Source organism: Lissotriton helveticus, chromosome 5_1 (assembly GCF_964261635.1).
Source record: "Lissotriton helveticus chromosome 5_1, aLisHel1.1, whole genome shotgun sequence".
NCBI classification, from domain to species: Eukaryota; Metazoa; Chordata; class Amphibia; order Caudata; family Salamandridae; genus Lissotriton; species Lissotriton helveticus.
This window is the reverse complement of record NC_136065.1, coordinates 1,991,453,254-1,991,466,552: the sequence shown is the minus strand read 5'-3', so window position 1 is coordinate 1,991,466,552 and position 13,299 is coordinate 1,991,453,254. Positions and strand designations below refer to the sequence as shown.

The window sequence follows — 13,299 nt, the reverse complement described above, 5'->3', positions numbered from 1 at the left end:
GGCTGCAGGCTGAGGAAAGACTGGATAAGATCCTCGATGGGGAATATACACAAACGCATACACACACACATAAACCAACTGGGACACACAGTCCGAATGCACTCCCTCAGACAGGCACACAACTAGGCAGACAGAAAGAAATACACAAACGCACGTAGAGGTATGTACAGTCGAACACACGGACAAACACACACGAGACACCCGCAATACCTCACACCCAATGTGGCTGGCTAGAACTGTCTCCTCTTAATGGTCCCCACGAACTTTGGTAAGAATCAGTCAATGGGGGGGGGGGTGGGGGGGCAGGATGAGGGGGGCAAGGGCACAAGCCTGGGGCAGTGTCGATCACACTGAGGAACACATGCCACAGGGGGTGTGAGGGTTCATCACACTTACTCACACATGCCAGCAGGGGGTGTTAGGCCAGTGAAAGGGGGGGAGGGCAGGGTCCATCAGGCTAGATCACGTACACAGGTCGGGGGGGGGTCCAGCTGGCGGAGAGTGGACAGCGCCGCCCCTCGGCCCGGGGAGGGTCAGCCAGCGCCCAGGTCCGCGCGCCCCAGGTCGAGGAGCAACAGAAGGAAGGGAAATTTGGCATAATCTGCTCAGTACCATAACGCGGTCTTTGTGCAGCGCCTCAGAGGGCTCCAAAGCGCTGTAAATTCTACATGAAACAGAGGGAGTACTGTGGAGAGGCAACCAACAAACAGGAGAAAGAAACAATCGGCTGCAGGCTGAGGAAAGACTGGATAAGATCCTCGATGGGGAATATACACAAACGCACACACACACACACATAAACAAATGGGGACACACAGTCCGAATGCACTCCCGCAGACAGGCACACAACTAGGCAGACAGAAAGAAATACACAAACGCACGTAGAGACATGTACAGTCGAACACACGGACAAACACACACGAGACACCCGCAATACCTCACACCCAATGTGACCGGCTAGAACTGTCTCCTCTTAATGGTCCCCTCGAACTTTGGTAAGAATCAGTCAATGGGGGGGTGGGGGTGGGCAGGATGAGGGGGGCAAGGGCACAAGCCTGGGGCAGTGTCGATCACACTGAGGAACACATGCCACAAGGGGTGTGCGGTTCCATCACACTTACTCACACATGCCAGCAGGGAGTGTTAGGCCAGTGATGGGGGGGGGGGGGGGGGGGAGGGTCCATCAGGCTAGATCACGTGCACAGGTCAGGGGGGGTCACCAGGGCCGACGAGTAGAAGGCGGAAAAGCAGAACACCCTGTTCTCCATTATCGTGGCTGTGCGAGGACTGCTCTCTATTGAGGATCACAGAGGAGTGTGGGGCTAGCCGGGAAGAGGCGGCTAGTTAAACAAGCGCTCTGACACCTTCGGGTAAAGTCTGCGCTCATCACTGAGCTCGCGCAGCAGAGGCCACCAACGTCATCAGCTATGCCAAGAAAAGAAACAAGAAAGGGTGGAGGGGGCAGGGGAGGAGGGGGCAGGGGAGGAGGGGTCCGGGGAGGAGGGAAGGGCCAGAGGGACTTGATGGGAGTGGTGGGGGGGAGGGGGAGGGTATAGAGAGGGAGAGGAGGAGAGACAGGACAGGGGGAAGCAGCAGAGACACGGCGGGTAAAATAAACAAACAAGCCTTTCACCGTAACACGGCTGGCAGGGGAGGGGGCGGAGAGGGGAGAGGTGCGACACGGCAGTAGGAGGAGGAGGGGGGAGGAGAGTAGGGGAGGCACGGCCTAGCGGCAGGCAGGCAGGGGAGGAGAGGAGGAGGGGGGAGGAGAGTAGGGGAGGCACGGCCTAGCGGCCGTGCAATCAAGTAGTGAGGGGGCGGAGCTGGGGGAGGCTGTGAGAGAGAGTAGGCAAGGCAGGCGGCTGGGGGCATGTGCACGCGCTTTTAAGCTCAATGCACATGCGCATTGAGCTTAAAAGTCACGGGCACTGCAAGGAATCGCCACGATTCCTTGCAAGTTAGATAAAGTCTGGATGAGCCCCTATAGTCTCGCTTGCTCGATGCGCATGCGCATCGACAGGCGAGACCTAAAAAGGATGGTTTAAGTCTGGTGAAAAATGTATTTTGCCAGGTCGAATTGGCAGTTTTAAAACTGCACACCTGGTCTTTAGCAAAAAGAACAATTGATGGACGGAATGCTTAACAATGTCCAACATTCGCACGCAGCACAGAGATCTGGGTCTGAATCCATTGGTTTTTTGCACGCCACGCCATTCCAGTTTGAACCCAGCCATTTGCAAATCAGTCTTGACCCTGCTCCCCATGGGAACAGTCCAGCCCGAACTGCCTGGCCAGGTTCTCTACAAATAGTAAACAAGCATCCTCGGGTCGGTTTTGGGGTATCACCCCTTATCAGCCAGGATAGCTTAAATCCCGTGGCAGTAACAAGGCTGAAATCGGTCCTAGATTGCTTGTGTTCCAGTTCCGGGAGGGCCTAGCTTGGCAGTTTGGGCTGGACGGTTTCAATTGGAACAGGGTCAAGACTGATTTGCACATAGCTGGGTATAAACAGAGGTGGCATGGTGTGCAAAATAACAATGGACTGGGATGCGGCCCGAGTCATTCACAGTGGATGAGATTAATTCAAGCATTCCATCCATCAACTTTCGTACACTTTAATATGTCACCTAGTCTTTAAAGCAGGCCTGGAGACATTCTTTGCATTGTCACTTTAGTGGTGGCACAATATGTGCTGCGGTTCACTAGCGTAATTTAACTTACAGACCGCAGGGTACACTTTGCTACCATATACTAGAGACTTATAGGTAACTTAAAGATGCCAATCAGTAGTGTAGCCAATTCCAACATTCTTTAGGGGTCTGAGCACATGCCCTGGGGCCTGGCTAGCAGTGCGCCAGGGTGCAGAGTAAAAAAACAGCAGTACAAGAGGGGAAAAAAAGTGGGGTGACAATGCTAAAAATTGCTAAACAAAAACATTCAAAAAGACCTTGGGGAAGTGGGGTGGGGGGGAGGGGGGAAAGGTATAGCCAATGCCAGGGTGGGACACCCACACCCCCTTATTTCCCCCCAGCTGCAAACTCCCTGGCGTCTAGTGGACTTTCTGCCCCCTTCTCATTCTGGTGGGCAGGTATAGGTAAACACCATAATCTGCCTGCAGGAGGAGCAGCAGCCTGTAGTGCCTTTTCTTGAGTGTGGGGCATAGTCCTATGCATGGTGGGTTGCCCCAAACCTTAATTTAATTTTTTTCATTCATCCCTTCTGGTCTCTATGGGAAGCACCAGATAATCACATCCTCCTGTGATCACCTGCACTAAGAAATTAAAGGGAGGTGTTGTTTGAAAAGCTGACTTTTTCGGCTTTAAAACATCACCTCTCGGGGTGAGATGGTGGACAAGTAGGACGGACAAGTAGGACGCTTTAGCTCGGTTCTCAGCGAAACCCGCCTAGGCCGCGCTGAATTTGTTCCCTATAGCCTCCGGGAAGCTGCATAGCACCTGCGCTACCCCCGACTCCTGCCACCGAAACGTCGATTGGGACGGAGAAGACGGCGGACTGCGGTCCCGGTAGTGGGAGGAGCCGACGGCTTCACGGGAGGCTGAGAGGCCAGAGTCGTAGCTATCACCATCGGGTGATCCACCGAGACTGAAGTTGTCGGGCTGGACCTGGCCAGGTCCGGAGTCAGACGGTCTCCCCCCGTGGCCCTCGCGGTGGAGGAGGGGGCAGCTGGAGAGGGAGCCCCCCTCAGAACGCCGTGATCGGCTGACGGAGCGGACTGCAGTGCGGACCTCTAGACCTTGCGGGAGAGCCCGCCCCTCCCCGCCCCCCCATGGTCAGCTGACAAGCGGAGAGGCCTGAGTGGCAGAGTCCGTCAAGTGACGCCTGGGAGAGATGAGCAGGACCCTTGTGCCTTTCTCCCCCACTCCCCACTACACGAGCCAAGCTGCGGCTGGGGAACTAACACGCCGGGCACCTCCTGGGCCTGGAACGGGTGAGCGCAGCCCAGTCTGATCCTTGAGGGAGAGGGTTGGGCCCCGGGGGCACGCTTGAGGAACTGAGCCTTCAGTCCAGAGCCGGCGGGGGACTTGAGGCAGAGAAAATACCGCTGCGAGCTGTAGAGCGGTATTAAGAAAACTGGAAACTAGTAAGTTGTTAACTAGTTTATTATCAACCAACACGCATGCTCCAGACATAGAGCGAAGCTGCAGCCGGCTCGGCGATCAGCTGGTAACTGTCATCTCTGACAGTTATCAGCTGATGACCTCACTGCTGAGACGGTGTCCTCGCAGGGACACTAACGAGAGCGCATTCAGTAAGGTGTCCTGTGAGAGACACGTATAATAAACATAACACATCCCCCTCCTTTAGGGAGTGATGGAACCAATGGAACTAGAATGGAGCGGTAGAGCTCCGCTACCCACATATATAGTCTTTAAGTTTAACCGGCGGTCCCAACAGTCTACCAGCCCTGCTGGTGTCCACAGGTTGCGCCTGGTCACAGGTTGGTATGGCAGGTAGTCTGCGCCTTGCGCCTGCTGGTCTAGATGAGGAAGCTGAACGGTCCGCTGGTTGGGTGTCTTCATGCATACCATCTTCACTTCTCATCCCTGTGGTTGCAGGAAATTCAATGTCAGATTCAGTGTCAGAAAAATATAGTCTTGCAGTACTCGCCAACTGCTTCCTGAATTGCTCTGCATTGGCATCTGAAGGTGTGTTGTCCATTCTATCATTTACGGGATGTTTGAGGGCCGACAGTGCTGAAAAGTGCCAGACCTTACCATCACTCAGGCGTGCGGAATTACAGTACACTTCACGAACGGTAAGGGGTTTGGTGTATCTCTCTTGACCCTTGCCGACATGTCCACTCCTCCTTACCTTCACCACATCGCCTGCCTTAAATTCCACCTCCTTGCACCCATGTTTTTTGTCATAGTAAAACTTGCTCCTGGTTTGTGCTAGGGCCAGCTTTTCCTTCACCATCTCTGAAGACCAGTGTACTCTGCGGGCAGCCTTAACCCAACCCACATTGTCCTTTGTAAGCGGGGTCCGTCCGCGCATAAGTTCGAAAGGGCTGTGGCCAGTAGACTCACATGGTGTAATTCTGTAGGCCCACACTGTCTTCATTATTTCTTTCTTCCAGTCCAGTTGGTTTGAGGTGGCAATCTGTATGATACCTTTAAGTACTCTGTTAAATCTCTCAACAGCACCATTGCCTGCTGGGTGGTAAATTGACGTTGTCTTGTGTTCAATGTGATGCCTTACCATGTAGTCTTTGAACAGGTCTGAAGTGAACTGTGCGCCATTGTCGCTTACAACTTTTTTTGGTAAACCTTCGCGCGTGAAAGTGTCTTCCAAGAATTGGACCACGTGTTGAGAGTCTGCCTTTCTGGTGATACTCGCTTCAGGCCATTTAGTGTAGTGGTCAATTATGACAATTATGTATTGTAGTTCATTCACATCAGACACCGGCCCCATTATGTCAATGCCAATTCTTTCCCAAGGCATCGATGGGCTCTGTAATGGCTGAAGGGGAGGTCTGTAAGTTACTTGAGTTTTGTCAGCCTCCACACATAACTTGCAGTTCCCTCACATTTCTTTCAACGTCACGGCTGATGCCCGGCCACCAATACGTGTTTTTCATCCTGTTCTTACTTTTCGTGATGCCCAGATGTCCCTCGTGGCATACTTCCAGAATTTTCTCCCGTATATTCATCGGTGGTACATATTTTCCGCTTCTCAAAAGTAGTCCATCTTCCAAGGACAGTTCATCTTTCACTTCCCGGAAGGGTTTCAATTCATCTTTAAGTTTATTCTTGCTGGTCCACCCTTCTTTGACCATCTGGATAACCATACATATGACCTTGTCCTTCATCTGTTCCTCCAACCATTCATTTTTTGTTAACCTGCTGGAATTTTCACATACATTGGCTATGCATGAGTCATCTAATTCGTTTGTTCCTGTGGGACCGTTGGTTTTGGTAGGCAACCTACTTAAAAAATCTGCAACCATGTTCCTTACGCCAGGGACATATTGTATGTCGTACATGTAATCAAATAGTCGCATAGAGATTCTCGCTAGGCGAGGCGAGGCTGTGTGTAGGCCTTTTGTTGTAAGCACTTTTGTTAATGGTTTGTGGTCTGTGCACAGGTGTAACTTCCTACCCCACACGTACTGTCTAAAATGTTCAAGGGCCCAAACACAGGCCAGTGCTTCTCGTTCTATTACTGAATATTTATCTTCAGCTGGAGTAAGGGAACGTGAAGCAAATGCAATAGTATATTCTGTACCCTTGGCATCTTTCTGTGTTAGGACTGCACCAATGCCCTTGTTGCTGGCGTCAGTCGTAACAAAGTTATCCAGGGTAGGGTCAAATCCCTGCAAAGGTAATGCTTTGCACATGTTGCATTTCAAGTCTTGGAATGCTTGCTCACATTCGTCCGTCCACTCAAATTTGTTCTTCATTTTAAGCAGTTGCCTTAAGGCGTACGTTTTTGTGGAGAAGTTCTTGATAAACTTGGAGTAGTATTCTACTAGTCCGAGGAATGACCTCACTTCTTCTCTGTTGGTGGGTACAGGTGCTTCCTTGATAGCTTGGATTAGTTCATCTTTGGGACTGATGCCAACGCCTGTTATCTGATGTCCCAGATAGTTGACAGATTTGCACGCAAATTTGCATTTGGAATGCTCAGCCGTTAGACCCTTTTTGTTCAATAAGTCCAGGACTTGCTCAACCCGACTGTCATGTTCCTCTTTAGACTTACCCATTACCAGTATGTCGTCCTGGAATATCAGTATCCCAGTGACGTCCTTAAAAATGTTAGTCATCAGTCTTTGAAACATTGCAGCGGCTGAAGCTAACCCTAAAGGAACGCGAGTGAACCTGAAACAACCGAATGGTGTTACAAAAGTAGCTAAAGATTTGCTGTCCCGGTGTAGCTGGACCTGATGGTACGCTGATTTTAGGTCGATGGTGGTAAACCACTTTACTCCCTTGGTGGTGGACAACATCTCGTTTATTTTAGGGAGTGGGTACTGCTCTACAATGATGTTTTGATTAAGATCGCGGAGATCAATGCAAAGTCTCAGTTTTCCGTTGGGGCGTTTCGCTACTACAAGTGGTGCAACCCACTCAGATGCCTCCACCCTTTCTATTATTCCATCAGTTAGCAGTTTCTCAAGTTGATTTTTAACTTCTTCCTTTATAGCAAAAGGTATGTTCCGCGCTTTATGCACTGTGGGCGTGGTGATAGGTTTCAATTGTATCTTATGCTGATATCCCTTGAGTACTCCGATATTTCCACTGAACACCTTAGGAAATTTCGCCAGTATTTGTCCTGCGTAGTCGTCGGTGTCTGACATGCTGAGCACAGGTTCATGGCTGTTAGGATCCAGCTTGATTCCCAGACTACCTTGGTCCATCCATCCAAGCACAGAAGGACCTACTTTTGATATATAAAGTTTGCATTGTGCTTCTCTGCTCTTGAAAATGAACCTGAGACTCCTGTACCCCAATATCTCAATGGGTTTCTCGTTGAATGATTTAATGATGATGTCTGGTTTATTGAGTCTCCGACCGATTACTTCCTTAAATTTTGCTTCCCAGACCTTTTCATTCACAATAGTGTAAGGTGAGCCAGAATCCGCTGTTATGTTTATTTCCACTCCCCCAATGGTCATGGTACACATAGGTTTTTTGGTCTTAGCCCCTTTTCCAGTTCCCTTTACCTCCACTTCATCGTCGTCTATGTTAAGGATGTACATGTTGATGTCTTCATCCGTGTCTTCATCGAACTTGTCCTCCTCTTCTACCACTGCCTTTACATGTCATGGTTTTCTCCTATTACACGCCTTGTTAAAATGTCCAATTAGGCCACAGAATGTGCATTTAGCTTCGCGGGCCGGGCATCTGAAATCATACGCCATGTGTGCAGTGCTTAGGCATCGGTAACAATATCCTTTACCCCGTTTCTCTTGCCTTCTTTCGGGTTGCATGGTGTCTTTCTTTCTTACAGCTTGCTTGTTGTCTTTCCAACTCTTATGATCAGACACCTTGCTGACATGGTCACTTTCTTTTTTAATTTTATCATCCTTCAACACAGCTTTCGCACAACGTCCAGTGAGTTCAGCTTTCCTAGCTATGTCTATTATGTTCTGCAATGGGTACTCACCCTTTGCCCAAAGGTTGTCTTGAATGTTTTCGTTTGACCCTTGCATTACTATTTGATCCCTTATTCGTTCATCATGGAGACCTCCGAAACGACAGTTAATAGCAAGGTCTTTTAGCGCAGATACATAATCGTCTATTGTTTCATCCTTCCCTTGTTTCCTATGGAAAAATTTGTATCTGTCTACCCCAACACAAACTGTGGGTTTATAGTAAGCGTTCAAGTCGTCGATAGCATTGGAGAACACATCAACATCATCTACACCCCTTGTTTTCTTGTTTATGGAATTATATACTTTTATTCCTCCTGCACCCAAGTTGTGCATTAACATCTTGTACTTCTTTTCAGGTTTTAATTCAGCATCTTCTTCAATTGTGGAAATATAATTGAGGAAATAGTCCCTCCATTCCTCCCACTTCAAAGCTGGTACACTACCTGCACGCAGGAATGACTCAGGGGGTGACAGATTCCAAATGCAACCGGTGGCTAAGTCACTCATTGTAATTATATAGTGTAATGCCTGCTGAAAATAATTGTAAATGTAATGCACTACAACACCTTAATAACCTATATTATGCTTTAGCTAGGTGGATTGTGCTAAAGTCCAATGCACGTTTTGTTTTCACTGAAAGAAGTCACTGTGTGCTGCTTTAATATTCAAAGTTTTTAGTTTGATCGAAATTTACCGTTATTCACTTAAACCAGTGGTTGCTCCGATGCACAACTGCTCCTCCGGTTTCTGAAGAGAAATGATTTGATCGCGTAGGCTTGCTCCCTGAGCTCACTTCCTCGTTTTCGTTTTTTTTTTTTTAGAGCTAGACCAGAGAATACATCAATTTCATATTGACTCCTAAAATGGCCGCCAACGTCGACTTCGTGAAGACGTGATGACGTGGTGCACGGCTCCGATTCACCTCAGCAACTCGCTGATGGTTCACAGCTGCGGCCGTCAGTTTTTACCGTTGGTTTACAGTTGAAGATTACTTAACAGCGTGCAGTTCTTTTATTTCTAAAATGACTGGTTACCTAAGCATCAAAATAATTAGCGCCGCTTGTTTTCGCCTTTAAATTTTCCTTTTCGCATCATTAAAACATACTTGGCCAGAGCGTCAGTACACTCACTGTGTTTGTTGTCTGATTATTTCTTCATTTCCATCAAAATATTACTTCATGTGGCCACTCTTGAATGCGCTTTCAGGTTATTTTTCGTCAGCTTGCTTCCTCCTCACTTTGTCAATGGAGACGATTTACATAGAATGCTTTTCTTTTTATCTCCTCAGTGGGTTCGTACGTGTTGGTCCTCGTCGCCAGTATTATTAAGAAAACTGGAAACTAGTAAGTTGTTAACTAGTTTATTATCAACCAACACGCATGCTCCAGACATAGAGCGAAGCTGCAGCCGGCTTGGCGATCAGCTGGTAACTGTCATCTCTGACAGTTATCAGCTGGTGACCTCACTGCTGAGACGGTGTCCTCGCAGGGACACTAACGAGAGCGTATTCAGTAAGGTGTCCTGTGAGGGACACGTATAATAAACATAACAAGCGGGCCCTGGTGTGACTTTGACAGTGCCCTTCTCCCCCGCACTGGAAGGGATCTAGTCTGTGCCGGTTCTGGAGCATATCATTGGTCTCATTGGAACAGAGCGCCCTGCCGGGAGAAGCCCGAGGATAACGACGCCCGCTTGTTAGGGGAACTGGGCAAAATGTTTGCGCTGGAGGCCTGCTAGCAAAATCAGTCGGGGGGGGGGGACCCTTGGACCTAGCGCGGGACTGGGGCTGCTGTGCCGGGTCCATAAGAGCTCCCCAAGGGGAGTGTCTGTGGGGCCAGGGCAGAAAAGTGGTCTTCCTTGTAGTGGGATTATAGACCTGCCCGTAGGATTAGAGACATGCCCTTCCTGAACGGGACAGAGGGGCACCAGTGGCCACCGGACAAGAGGCTTGTAACGGCTGTCACCTGGTTGAACTGGGCTGTTTTCCACACTGCGACGGAGAGGAATGTAGACCTGTTGCCATGGCGTCCAATAAGCCCAAGAAGGAACGGACAGTCAAGTAACTTCTTCTCAAATCTGGTACAGGAGGCGCTGGGACTCTTCCATCCTCTACGGGTAGCGCCGCAAACAATGAGGCAGCAGTCACCGATAGCCTGATAAGACGTGCTTTTCTGGAGTCCCTATTTTCTTCCCTTAAGAACGATTTTCACACCATGAAAAAAGAGATAACCCAAGAGCTGCGGGAAGTGCGGAGAGATCTGGACTCAGAGGGGAAGAGGGTTGATGCGCTCAAGGCACAGGCGACAACGAGAGACGAGGAGCTGGAGCAGCTTCAACAAGAGATCAGCAGTTGGACCTCCAAACCCATGCGGAGGTACAACATTTGGATCCGGACTGACCCACAGGGGTCGGAGGGGCAAGTCATCGAAGCCTTCCTGGAGGTGCTCTTCCGCTTCATCCTTGGAGTCACGCCGGAGCTGCGGATCAAGCTAGACAGAACCCACTGGGTGGGTCCTAGGAGATCTGCTGTGGTTCCCAGACAGACATATGCGTACACGACTTTCAGCTCAAAGAGACGACCCTCCGAGAGGCTTGGGCCGAGCACCCGGTCGAATTTCGATCAGTTAAGCCCCTTCTTTTCCAGGACTTAGCAGCTTCCACCCTACAAAAAGAACAAGCATTTACAATGAAATGGTCTCTGCATCATTAAAGGTAGAGCTATTGGCATTGCTCATGACATTTCTTTTTTTTTCTTTAAATCATAAATAAATGGCATTGTCATTTACATTGCCAGCACACACCACTCTGCACTCAACAGCACACACCACTCTGCACTCAACAGCACACACCACTCTGAACTCAACAGCACACACCACTCTGCACCTGCACTCACTGCTCTGCACACTCATTCTGCACTCACTGCTCTGCACTCACTACTCTGCATTCTGCACACTCATTCTGCACTCACTGCTCTGCACACTCATTCTGCACACTCATTCTGCACTCACTGCTCTGCACACTCATTCTGCACACTCATTCTGCACTCACTGCTCTGCACACTCATTCTGCACACTCATTCTGCACTCACTGCTCTGCACACTCATTCTGCACTCACTACTCGGCACTCACTGCTCTGCATTCGGCACTCACTACTCGGCACTCACTACTCGGCACTCGGCACTCACTACTCGGCACTCACTACTCGGCACTCACTACTCGGCACTCACTACTCGGCACTCACTACTCGGCACTCACTACTCGGCACTCACTACACTTCCCCATTTTACCTCTGAGTGGTGACCATCCTCACCAATTATGTCGTGTGCCCGTCCTCTTCTCTGCCTCTCCTCATTTTACCATATTCATTCATTCACCATTCATCCACAACCTTCTTCTCAACCATGTGTCAACAACTGCCATTGTCAGCATTTATCTGCAACAACCTACTATTAACCACTGACAGATATTCAACAAGTCCACCCCGAGTCTGTTTCACCCCTTTTAGCAAAGAATCTACGGGACGGAGGAGAGCTGCGGGCGGAGGGGGGGGAGCGGGACGGAGGAGAGTTGCGGGCGGAGAGAGGGGGGGAGCGGGACGGAGGAGAGCTGCGGGCGGTGAGAGGGGGGGAGCGGGACGGAGGAGAGTTGCGGGCGGAGAGAGGGGGGAGCGGGACAGAGGAGAGCTGCGGGCGGAGGGAGGGGGGAGCGGGACAGAGGAGAGCTGCGGGCGGAGGGGGGGAGCGGGACGGAGGAGAGCTGCGGGCGGAGGGAGGGGGGAGCGGGACGGAGGAGAGCTGCGGGCGGAGGGAGGGGGGGAGCGGGACGGAGGAGAGCTGCGGGCGGAGGGACGAGCAGAGCAGCTCTGGAAACCACCACCGTCTTTCTCCGAGGCAAAGCAAAAATGCCTCGGAGAAAGCATGGTAATTTTCGCATTCGGGGGCGTGTGTTTTGTTGTTCTGAGTGACAGGTGACGTCACTGGCGAAAGAACAGCAAAATGTACGCCCCCAAATCCGCAAAAGACGGAGCCTATTTGGAGGGACAGCTCTCTCCAATGGCTGGCCTCCGTTTAGGAAGCCAGCCAATGGGAGAAAGGCAAAAACAGAGGCGGGACAAATAGTCCACACTAAGAAACATTAAATCACGGTACTTCCGGTTCTGCCTTCGGCAGACCGGATATTACCTCGACCTAAAAAGGAGTTCAGGCCGATCACCTCCCTCCTGTGTGCTAAGGACATATCCTACTCCTGGGGCCACCCTTTCCGGCTGATCTTTAAATGGGACGGCCCAGACATGTTCACTGCAAGATGCCAAGAAGGTGCTCGGTCTCGCAGACGGGGACCTGAACGAGCCTTCACAAAAGGGTCTGGATGACGCACACCTGGCCTTGATGGATGGAGGAGAGTGGGCCGCTATGCACTGCGCCTCTGACCAGATCCAGAGACTATTGCGAAAGAAAGGCAAGTGGTTATTGCCTCCTTGGGAGATGGCTCTGCTAGTGCAGACTAGACTCAGATAGGTGACAATGCATTGAAGGGGGAGGCAGAGCAGAAACTCATATTAGTTTGTTCCCAGGTTTTTATTGCATGGGTCCTGGGCGGTGCGGGAGGTGGGTCGGAACCTGCTGACATCTCATGCCTTACCATGGATTTGAAAACCCTGGACTTTGCCGAAACTCAGGGGTTCAGGTTTTTTGTTTGTGTTTTTTCTATTTTGGGGTGTTATGGACTTTCTCCTCCCTCCCGTACAGGTTGCCTGAAACTGTACTATCTCAAGATAAATGATTCACAGTTCTCTTATAGGTTTTTGGATACCTGTGAGTCCAGCCTTAGAGTGGATTACAGTATTCAGGATTTGCTGGGCGCTACCCCGACCTTTCCCTATGACTGAGAACCTTAAGATAATTTCACTTAATGTTAAAGGCCTTAATAGCCCGATCAAACGAAAGACTACACTATCCTACCTAGAAAACTCAGGTGTGCATATCTGTCTCTTACAAGAGACACACCTGCTAAATGGAGACACTCAGACACCAGAGTATTCCCTCACCAGCTTTTTCAGTTAACAGCTCCAAAACAGCAGGGGTGACAATCTTAGTTACAGCGTCATTCCCAGGTAAAATAGGCCCCAAGAGATCTTAAATAAAGGGGCGGTTGCTGGCGCAAATGTTCACCTTAGGCCACCA

General features: G+C 50.2%; 1 protein-coding gene across 9 annotated transcripts in view; it reads right to left on the bottom strand.

Annotated features, from left to right (window-relative positions):
* LOC144756143 (uncharacterized) overlaps positions 1-13,299 on the bottom strand; it is a 435,391-nt gene that overhangs the window by 313,995 nt on the left and 108,097 nt on the right. The window lies entirely within an intron of this gene.